This window comes from Haliotis rufescens, unplaced genomic scaffold, assembly GCF_023055435.1.
Source record: "Haliotis rufescens isolate VD_foot unplaced genomic scaffold, xgHalRufe1.0.p SCAF_9, whole genome shotgun sequence".
Classification (NCBI taxonomy): Eukaryota; Metazoa; Mollusca; class Gastropoda; order Lepetellida; family Haliotidae; genus Haliotis; species Haliotis rufescens.
The window spans coordinates 30,785,304-30,810,381 of NW_025964383.1; the positions used below are offsets into that span (position 1 = coordinate 30,785,304).

The following is a 25,078-nucleotide window of genomic DNA, read 5'->3' on the forward strand; positions in this document are numbered from 1 at the left end:
TATTTTTTTACAAATTTTTATTTTTTACAATTTTTATAGAAAGAAGTTGGACCTAGACTCAATTGGGGATGGGGTTCGTTTCCGGGTCAGAATTCGAAAACCATTTAGTGGGTAAACAATGTATGCTTCTAAAAGAACATTCAACTGTTGACTCATTACATACAGAATTGCACATTTACTAGTGGTTAGTTTACAGACAGCTGCCGGGGGGATATGTCACCTTTCTGATGACTCTTGTGTTTATTTTTATTCCTACCAGTTTCGGGGGCACGTGTGGCCCAGTCGTCTAAGGCCCCGCAATTCGTTGTGCAGAGTTGCGTCCCTTGGGCACGCCAGAAATCTATGGTTGTGGGTTCAAATCCCGGTTCGCCCCGATTATGTTTCAAGGTTTGCCAGCACCATGCCTGTGCTCGTGGGTTTCACCGAAGTAGTAAACGTCCGAGACCTGCATCACCTGGGGCTTTCCTCCCACATTAAGCTGACACGCCGCGATATAACTGGAATACTGTTAAAAGCGGCGTTAAACCCAACTCACTCACTCACCTACCAGTTTCAACTGGCGAAGAGACGTTAGGGAAAAACATATCTAGTAACAGCATCTTTAGAAAACAGTAATATCGTGAGTTGAGCGAGTAGGCAGCCACTGCAATATAATTCCTCCAGCATTATACGGGGAGGAATGTGTAATGTATGGTAGGATAACCACAATGCCATAACTTACAGCTTGATGGGAAGGGTAGAGCTAAGGTAGCCCGGCCTTAGATAAAGTCACACTGACATGGTGTTTAATACACCGGTTCCCTTGCAACAAGCGAGGACTACTGATCCTGTACAATGACAATCTGTTTCTCCGTGTAAAGCTACCGTCCGTGTAGCAGTAATGTATAACTTACTGTTTTATGTATGCACCGCTTGAGTTTGGGAGAAGGTGTCGATTCTATGAAAGATAACATGATATTTCAGACGGTCTGTGTATACAGGTATTCCTGTCAGCAGTGGCGAGTCACATCTAGATGCATGCTTACGTTATTTGCCTCTACAAACAAACAGTATACTAACGGTCAGCTTCCCCAATCAAAATAAGAAACTACAGGTGTTAAGATAAGGTGTTGAGGTTAGGAAACTGAATGCATACATGTAATACAATATATGTTATGTTGGCAACACAAGAATCAGGTAAACAAAATAACATGTGTCGCGTCATGTAGGTGCAAATTAACTGAACTCGATGAACTCTTTTTTTTATCCCTGCTATGAAAAACCTTTGTATATTTAACTAATGATAAATATCTACGTAAGAAGACAATTACATACTTCCTGTTACATATATGAATCTAGAAATATCAAGCGTATGCTAACGTTTCATTCCATCCATTTACACAGCATAAACGAAAGTAGAATTGGATGTAGTGATCTCAATAGTCACAAAAGTGAAAGACATTTGCAGCATGACAATGCGGTATTTATATGGATTCTCCACCTCACTTTCTCCTCACTTGTTTTTCTTATCGTGACATTAGAAGCACAATGTACTACTACGCAAAAGGTTTTGGTCTGAAAAACACGACTGTATGGTAACAGGAATTTGACAAGAGATGTCAAACACAACATACTTATGTCTGTCCATGAATTCAACTAGTGGTAAATTTGTACCTTGAGTATGAATATAAAAGCTTATATTCCTGTGACTTTAGTCCTGGGGACATGAGTGGTCGTCTTACTCTATATTGTCTGTATTGTTTCTTGACCTTAAAATCTTGATGTCTTCACAAATGTATTTATGTAATCGATCGGTATTTAGATATGCCAGTTAGTCCTGTTTACCAATCCCTTTCAAGTAAAGTTAAATAAAATATATTCAAACTATGAAGGAACCGTGTTTCCTCAATTCATGTTATAAAATGAACTAGTAATCTGAGATCCATATGAATATAAATATAAGCGATAAAACACTTTCAATATTCGTAAGAAATCACTGCTAAAATAAGAGTTGATTTACCATTCCGACTTTATCGTGAGCAGGTGGTTATGAATCACTATGAGTATCATTAATAGTGACAATACGAGGTGTTCACGTAGGTGAGCGTAGCCTGTCCCTCCCATGGCACCCATCACAAACATTTGCAAGGGTAAGTCAAGTTAAAAAACACGGAAATATATGGTTCAAGTCAAAATAGGGAATTGCATAATTTTTTATCACCCCATCACAAGTATATCAGTAGTGAGCAAGGGCACCAGTGCAGGGGATACCACATATTGGCTTCTCACATTGTATCCATATAGGGAATGTGTGTGTCTAAAAACTTCAGTTTGAACAATCTCTGATACATGCCTTATCTCAAGAAGGCCCACTTACTGACTCTGTATATTTTATCAAAAAGTAGATCCTTTAATGTTTTCGCCAATGCGTTGATATCATATCTCCTGCAGAGAATACATTTACATCTAAAACCCCCGTGGGGACCCGGGGTAGAATGTGCCCCCCAGCATCCCATTGCTGGTCGTAAGAGGCTATGTCGGCAGAGGAAGGGAGCGTGGTGGTTGAGGGCGCCAGACCCGCACCTGGCAATATTGTTCCTTAGTCCAACACACCACTTCCACAGCAAAGAAATTGTTGGTTTCCGTCTTCCGGAAACCTTCCCATTTTGGATCCGGCCCGGATACCTTTCGGAAACCTTCAAAAAGAAATTCAAAATTTGGGGGGTGCATTATGTTCACTTAAGTGTGAAACACATAAAAAAAACTATCTTGAAAATACCAAGAAATTTGAAGGTTGCTGAAGGCATCTGGAAGGTTTCCGGAAGGTATCCAGATGCAAATTTTCTTCATGTCTTGTTTCTGGTAAATAATGTTAGCCTGTGCATAACAGATAGCTGTTGTAATGTTCTGTGTTACCTAAATGGTAAATATCCTCCTAAAACATTTTTGGAGAAGACAGTTGTTCAATTTCATATATTGTTCTTTTCAGATGTTAATGGTATTTAATGAACAAACATCAGTTCTCGTATAATGATATCCTAAAATTTCATGTCCAGACTTCTAGTTTGTACAGAGAAAAAGAAAAAGTTATTGAAAATGTGCTCACTTGGGCCTTTGGTCCTAGTGAGATGATAATAAGACTATTTGTAACGGTACATGTACTTGTTATATCCAAAATGCTAACTTCATTGAAATTTGCCTCACCCTAGTTTTATGGTACTACAGTGAGCTCTTCCTCAGTTACTGTGAATTCTTTTATTAAAAGAGATTGAGAGTTAATTTGACACCACACCACACCAAATCACAAATTGTAACCACTGCTCATATATGTGTATTCAAATAATATAACAACTATGTGCTTAATACTTCACAAATATCTTCTGAAATAGGCATTTTAGTCATAATTGCAGAAATACTTTATGAATGACCCCTTCACTATTGCCTTGATCTTACACTTCAACCCTTCATGAGTTATCACTTTTGAGTGTGAAGTTGACCTTCAATATCAGTGATAAATATTTCAAAAACATTTCAAAGAGCTATCCAGCACATAAACCAAATATGCAGTCCTTTGGTAGAATTCAACATATCATTGACAAAAATATGAAAATAATATAACCAGTATATGTATGAGAGTTACTAAGACTTCTGCAGAAAAGGCAATTTAGGAGAAAATGTAGTATACATAGGTCACGCACGACCTTTTTCCAACTTCGACCCCTGCCCAAAGGAAGATTTAGACCACAAACAAACTTTTTGTCTGGTTGTGACTTTGACCTTTGACATAACAGATCAATGTGTCATCAGATGCCAAAGCAATGCATGGTTTCATAAGATAAGTGTAGCTATTAAACTGAGGCAAAATCATGAAACATCCCCATTTACACAGCTGGCAAATGAAACATAAGCAACAATCAAATTATCATATTTTTTTTATTCATATGCCTATCATGCCTATAGTATATCGCACACTGAACAGTGTTCACACGATTGTTCCTGATGCAGTATGCAATTTCATCCTATTCTTCAATACTCATAACAGAGTGAGATAACTGTTCGCTTGACAGTACCTACGGATTATGTTCACCAGTTCAGAGAACTTACTTTCCCTCAATCCTACTTTTCTTTCTATATTGCCATGGATGAACAGGAACCAGGATGAGGGGATACCAGTTGGACTCAATCCCTGCTGCATTGCGCTAGTAGAATTGTGAACTTTCCATTTGGTGTTTGGGTCCACATTGAAAGACAATAAGTCCCATTTATCATTCCGTTCAAGTGTTTACCACATGGCTCAGGACAAGAATTTCTTGAATGTCCTGGAAGGATTCCACTCCAGCTTGGCATTGGTTGGTCTTCTCACATTAGCCAGACCAGTCTTGTGTGTCCCAGTACCATTTGGCATATAACTTCTCGGTCAGCCTCCATTGAAATAACAGGACCCTCATCATCGCTGTCTGCAAATCACCTCTGATATCTGAAGGGGTGCACGCCCTGTTAAGGACTCCCTTGTCTGGTCCTTCCAGGCTGTCAACCTGGAGTACTCATCCAGGGATCTCAAGCAGGACTTCAGTTTCTGCAGCATTATGTACAAAGATTTTAGCAATCAAAAAGAATGGTTGCCACATGTACTTACAGATAGAAGGCAGCAAAATCACTAACATTATCATATGTGAGTCTTGTTATATGCCAAACATTTAAGATAATCACATCTCAAATCTCAACCAGACAAACCAGTGATTAATGTTATGAACTCGGTCCAGACAAACCGATGATAACTGTTATGGACAATATCCCACGTCATTGTGGTATGACTACACGCTATCAATGAGCCTACTCGATCACTACCTGATCTATTAATTAGGCTTGTATGGCAAGCATAGACTGCTGGGAATCTTTTTAAGAGATGTCATTTAGTGATTGCTTCAACTCATCAACATGGAAAAATATATTTTTACAATCCTTGTCATATAGCCAACTATTGCTGGATGCTGTATCAATAAATATGTTGTGTTTAACACTGCTTTGAACAGTATTCCAGATATATCACCGCCTGTTAGCTCGATGTGGGAAGAAAGCCCTAAGTGATCCAGGTCTTTGATGAATCCCACGAGCAAGTGTATAACGCTGACAAACCTAGCAACATAATCGGGGAGAACTAGGATTTGAACTATGACTATAGGTTTCTGCTAAGCCCAAGAGATGCAACTCTGCACAGCAAATTGTAGTGCCTTAGATAATAGGACATCCGTGCCCACAGCGATAAGGAACAAACTGAAGAAATATTTGCAAAATAACCATATGAACCAAACAAAATAATTTCAAAATATGTATCACTCACTGTTGCTCTTCTATGGTCTTTCCTTGCATTGATGCTGCACAGATGACTGTCTCTTTTATTCATCCGGACATTCTACAAACATAAGTAGCATTCACATCACAGAAATGTCCAAACTGTACACAGTTGTACATTTGATTCAAATGAAAAGACCCCAGTTGTGATTCCGACTTAGAACTGCCCTAATTATAATAATTCATGTCAAACATTCAGAGATGACATTTATCCCTATATTTAACTAATGTAAAAACAATATTTTGACAACAAAGTCAGGGTCATTCAACGCATACATTACATGGGGAATAACTTGTTCGACAATGCAGAAAGATCCTCATCGAGGTCAACGTCATTCCATGAATTGTTGCTAAATTTTCTTGAAAATGCAGGAGCGGTCGGGTAGCCTAGTGGTTAAAGTGTTCGATCATCATGCCGAAGACCCGGGTTCGATTCCCAAGATGGGTACAATGTGTGAAGCCCATTTCTGGTGTCCCCCGCCGTGATATTGCTTGAATATTGCTAAAGCGGCGTAATACCACTCTCACTCACTCTTGAAATGCAGATTAATGCAATGCAGTATTTACTTTTATTTCTAGGCTATTTGTTTGGCTTTTCCATGACACTGTTTTGACAGAGATCTAACCTTGATATGACACTTTGTTCAGAAATGATATGAATAAGATAATATTTTATTATTCCCAAGGAAATTTGGGTTACATTGTAAAAGCACTGAGAAACAAGTATAAGATTCATGATTTAAGTTAAATACACTCATACATACACACACAAACACAACATCCAAACACCAGGGTTAGAAATTGGCACCAGTCATATAGTCCTTGCCAAACTGCCCAATAGTAAATATCCTAAGGACAAGTAGAATTTTGACATTTTTAAAGGTTTTGCTATATGCTATCATTAAAAGGACTAGTGGACTGAAACTGTTAGTTTCTACCGCTGCAAACACTAATCAACTTATGAATTGGGTGGTCAGACTAGGTTATCATCATACTCTGGGGGCATGGATCTTTGCTGATAATAACTATCACTAGATTGCCTGGTCCATGTTCAATTATTTACAGGCCGCCATCACAGAGCCGGACTATTATGAGTGTGATGTTTCACATTGCATTGAAATATACCATGATGAATACATGTAGTTTGTAATTATCACACACAAAAATACTCACTCAACACTTCGTATCCTCCCTGAAGATGTCTGTGAACCTCCCCACAAACCCTGAACATGCTGAAACAGAAAACAACTAACTTGTCTTAATCCTTTCAAAGTTTCAGTGTGAATTTGTGAAAGATTAATAAGCTGTCATTATTCATTGTAATCCATATCTCACTTTCAGGTGGTTCAGGTGGCAACACATGATTGGAATTGAATGCCACGTTTTGTATGACATGCACTTTGACAGATTTATACCCTTGGTAACTAACCCTTGTCATCAAATCCAAGCGTTATGTTGAGAATAAGGACACGACCCTTAAAAGTCCTACACCTGTAGCTCTTATGCAAACCCAAATCCCATGTCACAACAAACACTTGATCATAATAATAACAAAAGGTTTCCGAAAACAACAAAACTAAAAGGCCCTTGACGTTTACAGTAGTAACATGGAGATCAGGAAAATATCTAAATCAATCCATTCCATAGGATCTCTGTATAGAAATCATGGAACATTATGTCTCAAAGCCCTGTTACGTAGGGTTATAGCGAAAACGGCACCTCAGAAAAACCTCGACTCGAGCGAAAACGGCACCTTATTTTTTTTTTACCTTGGTCAAATGAATGATATTAAACTTACATTGTAACTTGCAAAGGCCAATAATTGTGAGATGTTAAAACAAGTTTACATTAGAAATTAGCCTCTGCTCCAACTATAATCCAACTTAGCTTATACGCAACTCAACTTATGGTGAAAACATAACATGCTTTGACGAAAGATAATAGAAATTAAACTCACATCGTCTCTTACAAACACAAATAATTGTGAAATAAAACAAATAAGAAATTAGCCCCTTACTCCAATTTACTCACCGACTTTTATTCACTATACGCTTTGAAGTTTTAAGTACCTTTACTCAATTTAAACTGAAACTGTATTTAAGAGGCCTAACATGGTGCTGTAAGATCACAATTATTCACAATGGCCTTTCGATGTGTTGCATGCGAGAAGAATGACAGAAAAAAAATCAACATGCTGTATCATGTGATAACTGTGACCAGTGGAACTGGACTTTCTATGGCCCGTTATAGAGAAATTTGCCGTACTGACTTCCCTTTCCGCTGTGTGAAATTCGTAGCTCCCGTCATTGAAGAGGTGATCGGTAACTTTCATGTCAGTTTCCAGTCAGAAGATGCTGAAGAAATGAGAGTACCAAACCTATCGGAAATTCACATACGGCTTCAGATGTACTCAATACATCAAATACCATGTAAATAAACCCTATATATTGCTACAAAAATCGTTGTTATCGTTATTAAACATAGAGGTTCCGTTTTCGCCCGACACATAGTAGCCGTTTTCGCCAAATGCGGTGCCGTTTTCGCCAGAGAAATCGGTGACGTTTTGCTGAGGTGCCATTTTAGCCTGCACCCGTTACGTACCTAGCATCCGCAAGGTGCTCTTCCTTCCTTCGGCTGTCAATCGAGTTTTCGAAGTACTTGACGTCCTCGTTGTGGATGGCTCAGATGGATTTCGACCGGGATTTCCGTGTTAGAGGTGATTGAGAACAATGTATCGTTACACCAGGTAAGCATATCGCAATCAAGCATCACGGTGTACATCGATTACACGAGGTTTGAGTGTTTGTTTACATTTGTGTTCCAAAATGGCGCCCTCGGCAATACAGGGAATTATGGGTAGACTTGCCTGTCCCGGAATAACACGAGTTGGTCACGAATGACGAGCGTCATTTCTGCAGCAGTTACGGAAAGAGACGAGGTTGGCCGATTGTAGTTCATACAGGCCATATTGGGAGCCGCGGGGATTTCGACAGTGTGTATTAGGAAGTATATCTATGTGGTGTATGGAATATGCGTTTGCCTACCATGCCTAGATAAGACAGTGTGACAAGGGAAATCCCAGCGGACGTAATATTCCTACAGCAGGAATGTTTCACAACCTCGTCAAAATCGGCGATTGCAGCTGATGTCATGCAGGGAGCTGAAGACGTGACATATTCAGACAGAGACCATATTACATATAGACTGTTACATGGTCTCTGATTCAGGTAAGGAATATGTGAATAATATTGATCACGTATTAAAGTTATTTATCTTCTGTAAGCCACTTATTCAGTTTAATATATATTAGTAAATGTGTGATTTTATTTTTGTAGGATAAGCAATCTACCTAACTTATGTTAATCCTTGCTAATGTATAAGATGTAGAAATATGTTTGCTTACCTATATTCCTTTACTAGATACTCTAATGTGACTCATTTTCTTAGTTCATACCGTACGAACAAATCAATCTGTGGTACCAATGTGTGAGAATGGTTAATAGACTAAACTTTAAACTTACTTTTGCAGGTGTGAAGAATCAAGAACACATTAAATGACAGAAGTTTCGCAACAGTGAACATAGTGAAGTGGAAGATAAGACATTTGAAAGGTATGGATATTTTCACTTGAAATTTTTGAAGAATACCATGAATACAACTTTATCATGTTGGGAATTTTGGCGGTGGGGTAGCCTAGTGGTTGAAGTGCTGAAGACCACGGTTCGATTCTTGTCATGGGTACAATGTGTGAAGTCCATGTCAGGTGTCCCTTGCTGTGGTATTGCTAAAAACAGCGTAAAACCATACCCACTCATGTGGGGATTCAGGGTTGGAATTGGTCCCCATCAACCTATGCTAGTTGTAAGAGAGGGTTATACTATAAAGTGAAAACAGCACCTCGCCTACTATTGCCTGGTGAAAACAGCACCTTGTTATTTATTTTACCTTGGTCTGAACATGCCCGAATACATGAAATTAAACTTGCATGGTCACTTGTAAACACAAATAATTGAGAAATGTTCACAAAGGTTTACATTAGAAACTAGCATCTACTCGCTGACTCTGATTTGGAGATGCAACTAAACTTATTGTGAAAATATAACATGCTTTGATTTCTTTGAAGTAAAATAAATGAAATTAAACATGCAAACACAAATAATTGTGAAATGTTAATCACCTAAACAGTTTACATTAGAAATTAGCCTCTACTCAAATTTACTCATGATTCTGATTGGGAGGTGCAACTAAACTTATCATTGAAAGATCACATGCTTTGAAGTTTTAAGTAGCTTTACTCAGATTAGCTCAATGTCCAGCTAAAACTGGGTCTGGCGAAAATGTCAAGAAATTGGACTACAGGTACACTATATATTTCATATTTATTTTAGAAAGTAGGAAATAAATAGTAATTTTATAAAAATTTCATATACATCTCCCCTTTCTGCCAGGAACCAACATCACAAGAATGTCTCTCCAGATAACAGACAACGACAATTAGTAGCCCTTTTTGCCAAAACAAGGTGCTGTTTTCGCCCGAGAAATCAGTGACATTTTGCTAAGGTGCTGTTTTAGCCTCACCCATAAGAGATAACTTAATAGATCGGGTGATCAGGCTCGGTGACCTGGTTCATGGCATCTGACAGTGACCATCTAACAGTGTGGATTGTTGTTCACAATATCAATCACTGGATTGTCTAGAATCTTGGGCCTACCTTTAGAATACAGTACCACAAACCTTTCAAAAGGTCACAATACCCTGTGATGTAATTCGTAGTATTTTGTTGCCTGACACACTGGCAAAACAATGTCTTGTGATGTCAGGGGTCATTGGGCGTGCCTATATAATGGGTCATTCTCTAAAAAAGTAACATTTCCTGTCCAAATGAATTTTCTTGAAAACGACTCATAATTCTGTTTTCAGATTACTTGACAATGAAGATATTTATCAGATGTATGCAATATTCTGATCAAATTACTGATATAACCTTATGTTAGCCAGTAAAATACCTTAAATGTGCAGAAAGGTGCAGAAATTTGTTGTCCATAAATAAAAAATCAAACTTTCTCAAATTATCTTAAGTCTCTGGGAACAAATACTTCCCAAAGCACTGGTGATTTATGTAGCATGACATCATGGAAGACTGATAACAGCAGAAAAGCTGTTGGTTTTCCACTTGGATTCATTATTTTTGGCAACAGTAATCTTGTCCAGAGTAATAGTGTCTGTCCTGTCACCAGATAGTACAAATACAAATAATAATTGCTCCTTTGGTAAGCCAGAAGGCTAAGGTCTTTGCAGGTCCCTTACTTTCCAGTACTATCATGGCACCATATGCTCAAGCAATTTATACTGGTGCAGTGTCTTCAAAATAACTGGTAAATGTTGTCTTTTGATGTGTACTTTTTGTAGGTGTCTGTGCTGTCACCATGCATTTTGGATTCCGAAATTGTTATTAAAAAAATCAAATATGAGTATATTTGACTGTCAGAATGGAACTCAACCAGTGTGCTTGTTTTAGTGCAAGAGAGAAGTCATTGCCCTAAGCTGGCATTATGTCATAGTTTGTCTCTCCTGTCACTGTCTCTGCTGTCACCGTCTCTGCTGTCACCTTAAAAAAAGTGAAAGGACAGACATATTTAGGCGACAGCACAGACATATAGTGTTCAATAAATGTTTCAACATATATATATATTAAAAGACAAAGAAAACATGAATGGTAATGTATTTTGTATGTTTGCTTGTTGCATGAAAATCTGAATATTATTAACATTTGGGTCAATAAACATTGATTACACTGCACAGTAGATCTTTGGTAACAGCACAGACTTTTAATAGTGACAGCACAGACACATTTCAGTGACAGCAAAGACATTTTAGGATTTTTTTTTCATGTTGACAAAAATAATGAACAATTATTCATTTACTCGCCCTACTGTTGTACATGATTAAGAAATGTAACATATTTAGCAAATTTAAATGAAAGTTATGTTACATGATCACTTCAAACACTGTGTCTATGAGTGACTGTGACAGCACAGACACTTAACAGTAACAGCACAGACATTTAGTGTTTAATAGAGATTTTGAGAAAGTTTTGTTCAATGATTCAGTGTCTTTAAAACTCTATCTCTTAGACTTTTGTTAGTTACAGGTAAATTTGAATTTCCATTAACATTTGGGTCAATAAACACTGATTACACTGCACAGTAGATCTTTGGTAACAGCACAGACTTTTAATAGTAACAGCACAGACTTTTCAGTGTCAGCAAAGACATTTTAGGATTTTTTTATCAAGTTGACACAAATAATGAACAATTATTCATTTTTCTCGGCCTACCGTGGTACATAATTAAGAAATGTAACATACTTAGCAACTTTAAATGAAAGTAATTTTACATAATCACTTCAAACACTGTTTCTATGCATGAGGGAAAGAGAGAAGTGGAGGTGTGTGCTGACAGAATGGAGTGTATGAGTGGGGGACAGAGAGAAGTTGAGGTGTGTGCTGACAGAATGGAGTGTCTGAGTGGGGGAAAGAGAGAAGTGGAGGTGTGTGCTGACAGAATGGAGTGTATGACTATGAGTGGGGGAAAGAGAGAAGTTGAGGTGTGTGCTGACAGAATGGAGTGTATGAGTGGGGGAAAGAGAGAAGTGGAGGTGTGTGCTGACCGTATGGAGAGTCGGAGCGGGGGAAAGAGAGAAGTGGGGGTGTGTGCTGACAGAATGGAGTGTATGAGTGGGGAGAAGTGGAGGTGTTTGCTGACAGTATGGAGAGTCGGAGTGGGGGAAAGAGAGAAGTGGAGGTGTGTGCTGACAGTATGGAGTGTATGAGTGGGGAGAAGTGGAGGTGTTTGCTGACAGTATGGAGAGTCGGAGTCGGGGAAAGAGAGAAATGGAGGTGTGTGCTGACCGTATGGAGAGTCGGAGCGGGGGAAAGAGAGAAGTGGAGGTGTGTGCTGACAGTATGGAGTGTATGAGTGGGGAGAAGTGGAGGTGTTTGCTGACAGTATGGAGAGTCGGAGTGGGGGAAAGAGAGAAGTGGAGGTGTGTGCTAACAGAATGGAGTGGGGGAAAGAGAGAAGTGGAGGTTTTTGCTGACAGAATGGGGAGTCCGAGTGGGGGAAAGAGAGAAGTGGAGGTGTGTGCCGACAGTATGGAGTGGGGGAAAGAGAGAAGTGGAGGTGTGTGCTGACAGAATGGAGTGTATGAGTGGGGGAAAGAGAGAAGTGGAGGTGTGTGCTGACCGTATGGAGAGTCGGAGCGGGGGAAAGAGAGAAGTGGGGGTGTGTGCCGACAGAATGGAGTGGGGGAAAGAGAGAAGTGGAGGTGTGTGCTGACAGAATGGAGTGTATGAGTGGGGGAATGAGAGAAGTGGAGGTGTTTGCTGACAGAATGGAGTGTATGAGTGGGGGAAAGAGAGAAGTTGAGGTGTGTGCTGACAGAATGGAGTGTATGAGTGGGGGAATGAGAGAAGTGGAGGTGTGTGCCGACAGAATGGAGTGTATGAGTGTTGGAAAGAGAGAAGTGGAGGTGTGTGCTGACAGAATGGAGTGTCTGAGTGGGGGAAAGAGAGAAGTGGAGGTGTGTGCTGACAGAATGGAGTGTCTGAGTGGGGGAAAGAGAGAAGTGGAGGTGTGTGCTGACAGAATGGAGTGGGGGAAGAGAGAAGTGGAGGTGTTTGCTGACAGAATGGAGTGTATGAGTGGGGGAAAGAGAGAAGTGGAGGTATGTGCCGACAGAATGGAGTGTATGAGTGGGGGAATGAGAGAAGTGGAGGTGTGTGCCGACAGAATGGAGTGTATGAGTGGGGGAAAGAGAGAAGCGGAGGTGTGTGCCGACAGAATGGAGTGTCTGAGTGGGGGAATGAGAGAAGTGGAGGTGTTGGCTGACAGAATGGAGAGTCTGAATGATGATGAAATTCACCCAAAGACAAGTAAGGAAATGGTACAAAGTTCAGGTGATGATAAGATGAAAGACAAAAGGAATTACACCAGCCAGTTGATACAAATGAATGCCCCGGGAAATTCGTTGTCGTTATGTATAACATATCATATCCTGGTTATGTTGAACATATAGAGCTAGGTGAAGTTTTTGTGGAATGTATGCATAAAGTGGGAAAGCACGGGAATGCAAATTGTTTCTTCTGGCCATGCAAACTTAAAGACAAATGTTGGTACCAATTTGAGGACATAGTTAGCTTTGTACCAGAGGCTTACAAAATATCACTGTCCTGTGACTATTGTGTTGAGTCTTCTTTGTGGGAAGATATGTTGGAAACAATTCATGGCAAACAATAACCTGTGTTTATATGTGCACATGAATGAGGTCAAGAATGATTTACTGAATGTTATCATATAATGCTATCATTTGGTAAAAGTGCAAATATGTTATCAGCTTTGTCTGTGCTGTTACTGTTGAAGTTTTGAAAGTTGACTATTCTCGTTTCCTTACAGCTTTTTGCTTGGAATAAGCAACAATAACCGCAAAAAGTGCCATTAAGGTTGTTGGTAGAGTTTCTGATCAAGTTCTATTTTTGAGATGAGCAATTCCACATAAGATTGGTTTATGAATTTTTGCTTGTCTGTGCTGTTACCAAACCTCACATTTTTATCTAATTTATGTCACACACAAAATACACCTAACACTTTGATATGCACATTCATTGAGTTTCCCTTCTTTTACTACCTTTACTTCTGAAACACAGAACACAGAAATAGTTATTATAGTTTTGGCAATTACAAAATATTTTGTCTATCCTGTTACCATGGTTACCATGTTGTCTGTCCTGTTACCGTGAATGTCTTTCCTGTCACCAGGTTTCTGCCATCTCAAAAGTTATAATTGGTTCAACTCTGCTGACAAAATATATATAATTCATAAAATGAGTGTAATAACTATTATTACCTTATAGAATAATGGTAGTTCCATTTCAGTGTAGGCAGTAGACAAGTTTATCTAGATCATTTTGCAAATATTTCCATTGTATGCATATATTTACAGTCTAATTATTTAGTAAAGCCAATAAATGAAATTTTAAAACTGTTGGTATTTGAACTATGCCAAAATGCAACAACCATATCATAAATTTAATTCATTTTAGATTTATGTTCAGTGACAAAAACTGAATGTTATGCACGGTAACAGCACAGACATTTGGTACAGAGATGCCAAAAACAGTTTTCTGCTAAAAGGTAAATAAGACATATTAAGCCTGCATACTTTACACTTGTATTCAGTATTTGTTATGTTGTTTATCTGCTCAACCAAAACATTTCAAAAATGAATTCTGATTTGTTGATTTTTCAAAATGTTACTTTTTTAGAGAATGACCCATATATGCCCTTTTCAGTGGTCTATAGTTTCCACACTCTGTGTTGTTGCATAAGTTTTAATTATTTGTTTACTAAATATTGCCTGCGGATGCGCATTTTATAACAAGTGCTTGTTCATGAAAGCACCTTTATTTTCTATATGTTTTTTATTTCATTTTTACCTATTCCAGTGGTTAAAATGATTATAAATTGAAACTTATAATGTGCAATAAGCGGGTTATAGCTAAAACGACACCTTAGCAAAACGGCACGGATTGGCGAAATACTCGCTGAAAGCGAAAACGGTGATTATTACTTGACGTAAATGACACCTTATTTCTTTTTTACCTTGGTAAAATAAATGAAATTAAACTTGGATTGATAACTTGCAAAGACCAATATTTGTGAAATGTTAAAACAAGTTTTCATTAGAAATTAGCCTCTACTCCAACTTATCCTATACGCGATTCAATTTATTGTGATAACATGCTTTGAAGTAAAATATATGGAATTAAACACACATCGTCTCGTACAAACACAAATAGTTATTAAACTTTGAAACAAGTTTACCTTAGAAATTAGCCCCCTACTCCAATTTACTCACCGACTCTGATTGGCAGACGCAGCTAACTTATTGTGAATATATTATACGCTTTAAAGTTTAGAGTACTCAACATGCTCAATGTCAAGCTGAAACTGTATTTAAGAATTCTAACATGGTGCTGTCAGATCACAATTTTTCACAATGTGTCATTTGAACATGTTGAAAGGTTTTACAAGAGATATTTGTCAGTAATAACTGATGCTATTTCTGCCCTTACATTACATCAAATAAATCAGCCAATATATGGAACTATTTTACTATGTGGCAACGGACATACTTCAGGCTGTACATTTTACAAATAGGTTAATATCTTTGTCATCTTGTTCCTCCTAATGTCTGATCAGTTGCTCGCTACACTATCAGCATGATCAGGTGGTGACTTGGTTGATGCATGTCATTGATCCCAATTGTGTGGGTCCTTGCTCATGATGTCAATCACTGTACTGTCTGGTCCAGACTCGATTATTTACATATAGCCGGAATATTGCTGAGTGCGGCATAAAACAACAAACCAAACCAAATCATAAGTGCGGGATGGGTCATTTGAAATTAGCAAGTTTTATGTGAACTTAAATCACTACAACCTGATCTGAGTCTTGAAAAGATATGACTTGGATTCAGTGAAAATTTGCATCATGATAGTTTCAACTGTAGATACAGTTAATCTGGTTTTTGTACAGATTCTGTTTATTAATTGTATATGTTGTTCAAATAAGCTTTGCCTCTTCACCAACCCTATTCCTCTTTTAGAATAAATAGTGTCTGATAATTCAAATACCATCACTACTAATCATCCTAGTGAACACAACAAAGAAATGCACATCATAAACATCATTATTACTTCTGATCTGTGAAAAAGTAGAAAAAACTGTTATCCAGCAAGATACATTTCCTTGGTCCCCCAGAAGCATGTTACATAGTAAACTGACTTGATAAGTTGAATAGCAGTCAGCGTGGTTGTAAATGCACAACTGACTAAGCCGTCACTTACTTACTTACTTATATTGGAGATTTAACGTGCGCTTTCCGACTGCAAGCGTATGTCGCACACGGGCCCGGCCAGGCCATTTAATGTGTTTCCAAAAAGGGGAAAAGTGAGTTTGTGCAAGCCAGGTGGGGGGCTTTAGGGGTTGCTAATATAGTAATTTTGAAATTTTGAGATTTGGAAAGAATGCCAAGAGTGGGTGGGGGACGAACTCAGGGAGCTGTGTGTGTTGGGTGGTTGTTAGATAAGGTTTTGGTTTTAATATTTTATTTGAGGTTTAAATATGATTAATTAGTCTGAGTTTTAATTAGGTATATGCCTAAGGCTTTGAATTTTTCTAATTTATTTCGTGGATTTAGGATTGATTCTAGTGTAATTCCGGTTTTAAGATTTAGGGTGGTCTGTAGTGTTGTTCGGTGTGTTTGGTAGTGTGTGCAGTGAATGAGTATGTGTTCTGGTGTTTCTTGTTGTTTGCAATGTGGGCAGTTTCCTGTTGTGTGTAGATTAGCTATTTTACGGTGATTATTTAGTTTGGTGTGGCCTGTTTGTAGTTTTGTAATTATTCTGTCGATTTTTTTGTATGGGTGTAGTATTTTTGGTTTATTTAGGTTTTTTTTGAGTACTTTCCTGATTTGGTTAATTGAGTTTTGGTATATATTTGCCATTTTTTGTTGAGTTTTTGTTGAGTTTTTGTTTAGTGACACTTTTGATTTCTGATTTTGAGCTGGGTAAGTTTAAGCTTATTTCTGGGAGTTTAAGGGATAATTTTGCTGCTTTATCTGCCTTTTCATTTCCAAAGATTCCTACGTGGGCGGGGATCCAAATGAACTCTATTTGTTTACCTGCCTTAGTTAAGTTGTTTGAGCTATTGAGTATTTGATTTATTAGTTTGGGGTGGTTTTTAGTGTTTTTTTTATTTTTGAGGGCTTGTAGTCCACTGAGGGAGTCAGTTAGGATGAGGATTTTTTAGTGTTTTTAGATTGCTGATTATGTAGTGCTGAGGCCATGCCCATTAGTTCCGCCGTGAATATGGATTGGTTGTTTGGGAGTCGGTAAGTTTGTGTGTTTTTGGTTGGTTGTGCGATGTGGACTCCGAAACCTGTGTGTTTTGAGATTGGATCTGAGGATCCATCGGTGTATATGTGACACCAATTTTGCCAATTTTCATGTATGTATGCTAGTGTGGTGGTTTTAGCGATGTTAGGATCGGTCTGTTTATTTAGTGTATCGACTAGTGTTGTGTCTATTTTTGGTATTTTAAGTTTTGGAGTGAAGATATTGGATGATTTATTGTTTAGGTAATTTTAGGTAATTGGTTATTCTTTGGGAAATTGGAGTAAGTAGTGGATGTTTCCGGGCGAGGGCTTGGTTTCTAGGGCTAATATTATTTTTTATTAAGTTTTCGATTAGAGGGTTTGATTGGGGCGCGGCCCAAAAGTTTAGGGTAAGTTAATCCCTACGTAGTTTAAGTGGCATTTCTCCTGTTAAGGCCTGGAGTGAGGTGGTGGAGGTGCCATGTTGAGTTCGTGTGATTAGTTTTAGGGCCTGATACTGGATCGAGTCTAGTTTTTTAATGAGGGAGTTGTTTAAGGTGTCGTAAATGGCACTGCCATAGCCTAGTTTGGATCTAATTAGTGATATATAGAGTGAGAAGAGGGTGTTTTAGAGGCCTCCCAGTTGGAGCCGGTTAGGCATCTTTAGGTGTTTAGGTCTTTGCTGCATCTGGTTACTACCAGGTTACTACCAGGTTTTTAATGTGAGCATCCCAGGTGAGATGTTCATCGAAGATTAATCCTAAGAATTTGGTTTGTTTTTGGAATTTGATTGGTTTGTTGTTTAGGTTTAGTTGGAGGTTTAGGGAGGCGGGTTGCATATTTTTGTGTTTAAATACTATTCCTGTGTTTTTTTCTGAGTTTAGGGAGAAGCCCCATTTGTCAGCCCATTTTTGTATGTTATTTAGAGATTTTTGTAGTTTTGGGCCATTTTAATGCTTTTAGTGCGGATCCAGAGGGCTCCATCATCCGCAAATTTTGATGTGTTTACTTTGGGGTATAGTCCCTCGAATAGATCGTTAATCATAATATTGAAGAGTGTTGGGCTTAGGATGCTGCCCTGGGGAGTGCCATTTTCTAGGGGACATTGGTCCGATAGCGTTTGGTCTATGCCCACGGTGATTTTGCCGTTTGTTAGGAAACTTTGGATGTAGTTAATTATTTGACCTTTAAGACCTAGTTTTTGTAGTTTTTGTATTAGCCCGTTATGCCAAACCATGTTGAATGCTTTGGAGAAGTCTAGAAAGATGCCTGTAGTATATTGTTTGTTTAGTTGGCCTGTTTTAATGTCCTGCTCTAGTCTGGCAAGGTTATCTAAGGTTGAGCGTCCAGGAGTGAAACCGCTTTGGTCTGGATTTATTATGTTGTTTTGTTCTAAGTAGTGTTGTAACCTGTTTTTTGCCATGGATTCCATTACTTTGCATAAGTTAGAAGTTAGGGAGATTGGTCTGTATGAACTAGCCTGGTCAGCTGGTTTATTGGGATTGGTATGACCAGGGCCTGTTTCCAAGGTGATGGGACCTGTTTGTTTAGATATATGAGGTTGTAGAGTTTTAGAAGAGTTTGGAGTAGTTTGGGTGGTAGTTGTTTAATTATCTGGTATGAAGTAAGGTCTAAGCCTGGGGCTGTGCCTTTTTTCCTATTTTGTAGGACGTGGAGTAGTTCTTCTATTGTGAAATGGAGATTAATTTCTAGGTTATTATCTTTTGGCTCTTTGGTAAATTTGGTTTCTGATTTTAGTTGTTCCTGGAATTTTTGGTTGAAGTTGCTATTGCTACTGACAGCCGAGAAGTGATTTGCTAGGTGATTAGCTTTTTGAGTGGGGTTTGTTGAATTGTTTATGTTGAGTTTTTTTATGACGTTTAATGCCCCTAATGGCTTGGATTTTGCGCCAAACTGTTCTGGCGTCTGTATGATGGTTAATTTCTAGTTAGTCTCTAGTTTTAGCTGTTTTGACTAAGCTTTGTACTTTGTGATTTAGTTCATGTGCTATCTTTAGGTGTTTGAAGTCACGTTTGGCTTTATTGAATGCAGATTTGCGTTTACGTCTAGTTTGTTCTATCTCCTCGTTCCACCAAGGAGCTGAGGGTTTGCCTGTGTTGGTAGTTTTGGATGGAGTTTTTAGCTGCGTTTATTATATAGTCAGTGAGGTTTTTACAGTAGGTTTCGGGGTCGTTACTTTCTAGGTCAGCTTGGTTAGCCTGTTTGCAAATTTCCTGAAATTTGTCCCAGTCAGGAAATTTGCAAACAGGCTAACCAAGCTGACCTAGAAAGTAACGACCCCGAAACCTACTGTAAAAACCTCACTGACTATATAATAAACGCAGCTAAAAACTCCATCCAAAACTACCAACACAGGCAAACCCTCAGCTCCTTGGTGGAACGAGGAGATAGAACAAACTAGACGTAAACGCAAATCTGCATTCAATAAAGCCAAACGTGACTTCAAACACCTAAAGATAGCACATGAACTAAATCACAAAGTACAAAGCTTAGTCAAAACAGCTAAAACTAGAGACTAACTAGAAATTAACCATCATACAGACGCCAGAACAGTTTGGCGCAAAATCCAAGCCATTAGGGGCATTAAACGTCATAAAAAAACTCAACATAAACAATTCAACAAACCCCACTCAAAAAGCTAATCACCTAGCAAATCACTTCTCGGCTGTCAGTAGCAATAGCAACTTCAACCAAAAATTCCAGGAACAACTAAAATCAGAAACCAAATTTACCAAAGAGCCAAAAGATAATAACCTAGAAATTAATCTCCATTTCACAATAGAAGAACTACTCCACGTCCTACAAAATAGGAAAAAAGGCACAGCCCCAGGCTTAGACCTTACTTCATACCAGATAATTAAACAACTACCACCCAAACTACTCCAAACTCTTCTAAAACTCTACAACCTCATATATCTAAACAAACAGGTCCCATCACCTTGGAAACAGGCCCTGGTCATACCAATCCCAATAAACCAGCTGACCAGGCTAGTTCATACAGACCAATCTCCCTAACTTCTAACTTATGCAAAGTAATGGAATCCATGGCAAAAAACAGGTTACAACACTACTTAGAACAAAACAACATAATAAATCCAGACCAAAGCGGTTTCACTCCTGGACGCTCAACCTTAGATAACCTTGCCAGACTAGAGCAGGACATTAAAACAGGCCAACTAAACAAACAATATACTACAGGCATCTTTCTAGACTTCTCCAAAGCATTCAACATGGTTTGGCATAACGGGCTAATACAAAAACTACAAAAACTAGGTCTTAAAGGTCAAATAATTAACTACATCCAAAGTTTCCTAACAAACGGCAAAATCACCGTGGGCATAGACCAAACGCTATCGGACCAATGTCCCCTAGAAAATGGCACTCCCCAGGGCAGCATCCTAAGCCCAACACTCTTCAATATTATGATTAACGATCTATTCGAGGGACTATACCCCAAAGTAAACACATCAAAATTTGCGGATGATGGAACCCTCTGGATCCGCACTAAAAGCATTAAAATGGCCCAAAACTACAAAAATCTCTAAATAACATACAAAAATGGGCTGACAAATGGGGCTTCTCCCTAAACTCAGAAAAAAACACAGGAATAGTATTTAAACACAAAAATATGCAACCCGCCTCCCTAAACCTCCAACTAAACCTAAACAACAAACCAATCAAATTCCAAAAACAAACCAAATTCTTAGGATTAATCTTCGATGAACATCTCACCTGGGATGCTCACATTAAAAACCTGGTAGTAACCTGGTAGTAACCAGATGCAGCAAAGACCTAAACACCTAAAGATGCCTAACCGGCTCCAACTGGGAGGCCTCTAAAACACCCTCTTCTCACTCTATATATCACTAATTAGATCCAAACTAGGCTATGGCAGTGCCATTTACGACACCTTAAACAACTCCCTCATTAAAAAACTAGACTCGATCCAGTATCAGGCCCTAAAACTAATCACACGAACTCAACATGGCACCTCCACCACCTCACTCCAGGCCTTAACAGGAGAAATGCCACTTAAACTACGTAGGGATTAACTTACCCTAAACTTTTGGGCCGCGCCCCAATCAAACCCTCTAATCGAAAACTTAATAAAAAATAATATTAGCCCTAGAAACCAAGCCCTCGCCCGGAAACATCCACTACTTACTCCAATTTCCCAAAGAATAACCAATTACCTAAAATTACCTAAACAATAAATCATCCAATATCTTCACTCCAAAACTTAAAATACCAAAAATAGACACAACACTAGTCGATACACTAAATAAACAGACCGATCCTAACATCGCTAAAACCACCACACTAGCATACATACATGAAAATTGGCAAAATTGGTGTCACATATACACCGATGGATCCTCAGATCCAATCTCAAAACACACAGGTTTCGGAGTCCACATCGCACAACCAACCAAAAACACACAAACTTACCGACTCCCAAACAACCAATCCATATTCACGGCGGAACTAATGGGCATGGCCTCAGCACTACATAATCAGCAATCTAAAAACACTAAAAAATCCTCATCCTAACTGACTCCCTCAGTGGACTACAAGCCCTCAAAAATAAAAAAAACACTAAAAACCACCCCAAACTAATAAATCAAATACTCAATAGCTCAAACAACTTAACTAAGGCAGATAAAGCAGCAAAATTATCCCTTAAACTCCCAGAAATAAGCTTAAACTTACCCAGCTCAAAATCAGAAATCAAAAGTGTCACTAAACAAAAACTCAACAAAAACTCAACAAAAAATGGCAAATATATACCAAAACTCAATTAACCAAATCAGGAAAGTACTCAAAAAAAACCTAAATAAACCAAAAATACTACACCCATACAAAAAAATCGACAGAATAATTACAAAACTACAAACAGGCCACACCAAACTAAATAATCACCGTAAAATAGCTAATCTACACACAACAGGAAACTGCCCACATTGCAAACAACAAGAAACACCAGAACACATACTCATTCACTGCACACACTACCAAACACACCGAACAACACTACAGACCACCCTAAATCTTAAAACCGGAATTACACTAGAATCAATCCTAAATCCACGAAATAAATTAGAAAAATTCAAAGCCTTAGGCATATACCTAATTAAAACTCAGACTAATTAATCATATTTAAACCTCAAATAAAATATTAAAACCAAAACCTTATCTAACAACCACCCAACACACACAGCTCCCTGAGTTCGTCCCCCACCCACTCTTGGCATTCTTTCCAAATCTCAAAATTTCAAAATTACTATATTAGCAACCCCTAAAGCCCCCCACCTGGCTTGCACAAACTCACTTTTCCCCTTTTTGGAAACACATTAAATGGCCTGGCCGGGCCCGTGTGCGACATACGCTTGCAGTCGGAAAGCGCACGTTAAATCTCCAATATAAGTAAGTAAGTAAGTGACGGCTTAGTCAGTTGTGCATTTACAACCACGCTGACTGCTATTCAACTTATCAAGTCAGTTTACTATGTAACATGCTTCTGGGGGACCAAGGAAATGTATCTTGCTGGATAACAGTTTTTTCTACTTTTTCACAGATCAGAAGTAATAATGATGTTTATGATGTGCATTTCTTTGTTGTGTTCACTAGGATGATTAGTAGTGATGGTATTTGAATTATCAGACACTATTTATTCTAAAAGAGGAATAGGGTTGGTGAAGAGGCAAAGCTTATTTGAACAACATATACAATTAATAAACAGAATCTGTACAAAAACCAGATTAACTGTATCTACAGTTGAAACTATCATGATGCAAATTTTCACTGAATCCAAGTCATATCTTTTCAAGACTCAGATCAGGTTGTAGTGATTTAAGTTCACATAAAACTTGCTAATTTCAAATGACCCATCCCGCACTTATGATTTGGTTTGGTTTGTTGTTTTATGCCGCACTCAGCAATATTCCGGCTATATGTAAATAATCGAGTCTGGACCAGACAGTACAGTGATTGACATCATGAGCAAGGACCCACACAATTGGGATCAATGACATGCATCAACCAAGTCACCACCTGATCATGCTGATAGTGTAGCGAGCAACTGATCAGACATTAGGAGGAACAAGATGACAAAGATATTAACCTATTTGTAAAATGTACAGCCTGAAGTATGTCCGTTGCCACATAGTAAAATAGTTCCATATATTGGCTGATTTATTTGATGTAATGTAAGGGCAGAAATAGCATCAGTTATTACTGACAAATATCTCTTGTAAAACCTTTCAACATGTTCAAATGACACATTGTGAAAAATTGTGATCTGACAGCACCATGTTAGAATTCTTAAATACAGTTTCAGCTTGACATTGAGCATGTTGAGTACTCTAAACTTTAAAGCGTATAATATATTCACAATAAGTTAGCTGCGTCTGCCAATCAGAGTCGGTGAGTAAATTGGAGTAGGGGGCTAATTTCTAAGGTAAACTTGTTTCAAAGTTTAATAACTATTTGTGTTTGTACGAGACGATGTGTGTTTAATTCCATATATTTTACTTCAAAGCATGTTATCACAATAAATTGAATCGCGTATAGGATAAGTTGGAGTAGAGGCTAATTTCTAATGAAAACTTGTTTTAACATTTCACAAATATTGGTCTTTGCAAGTTATCAATCCAAGTTTAATTTCATTTATTTTACCAAGGTAAAAAAGAAATAAGGTGTCATTTACGTCAAGTAATAATCACCGTTTTCGCTTTCAGCGAGTATTTCGCCAATCCGTGCCGTTTTGCTAAGGTGTCGTTTTAGCTATAACCCGCTTATTGCACATTATAAGTTTCAATTTATAATCATTTTAACCACTGGAATAGGTAAAAATGAAATAAAAAACATATAGAAAATAAAGGTGCTTTCATGAACAAGCACTTGTTATAAAATGCGTATCCGCAGGCAATATTTAGTAAACAAATAATTAAAACTTATGCAACAACACAGAGTGTGGAAACTATAGACCACTGAAAAGGGCATATATGGGTCATTCTCTAAAAAAGTAACATTTTGAAAAATCAACAAATCAGAATTCATTTTTGAAATGTTTTGGTTGAGCAGATAAACAACATAACAAATACTGAATACAAGTGTAAAGTATGCAGGCTTAATATGTCTTATTTACCTTTTAGCAGAAAACTGTTTTTGGCATCTCTGTACCAAATGTCTGTGCTGTTACCGTGCATAACATTCAGTTTTTGTCACTGAACATAAATCTAAAATGAATTAAATTTATGATATGGTTGTTGCATTTTGGCATAGTTCAAATACCAACAGTTTTAAAATTTCATTTATTGGCTTTACTAAATAATTAGACTGTAAATATATGCATACAATGGAAATATTTGCAAAATGATCTAGATAAACTTGTCTACTGCCTACACTGAAATGGAACTACCATTATTCTATAAGGTAATAATAGTTATTACACTCATTTTATGAATTATATATATTTTGTCAGCAGAGTTGAACCAATTATAACTTTTGAGATGGCAGAAACCTGGTGACAGGAAAGACATTCACGGTAACAGGACAGACAACATGGTAACCATGGTAACAGGATAGACAAAATATTTTGTAATTGCCAAAACTATAATAACTATTTCTGTGTTCTGTGTTTCAGAAGTAAAGGTAGTAAAAGAAGGGAAACTCAATGAATGTGCATATCAAAGTGTTAGGTGTATTTTGTGTGTGACATAAATTAGATAAAAATGTGAGGTTTGGTAACAGCACAGACAAGCAAAAATTCATAAACCAATCTTATGTGGA

At 38.0% G+C, this 25,078-nt stretch overlaps 1 long non-coding RNA gene across 1 annotated transcript; it reads right to left on the bottom strand.

Annotated features, from left to right (window-relative positions):
• Positions 1–3,893: 3,893 nt before the first annotated feature.
• LOC124118574 lies at positions 3,894–8,209 on the bottom strand. Its single transcript, XR_006858502.2, has 4 exons — positions 7,933–8,209; positions 6,505–6,563; positions 5,321–5,392; positions 3,894–4,555 (listed from the first exon to the last, which is right to left on the bottom strand). It is a non-coding gene; the product is annotated as an uncharacterized LOC124118574 (long non-coding RNA).
• Positions 8,210–25,078: the final 16,869 nt, after the last annotated feature.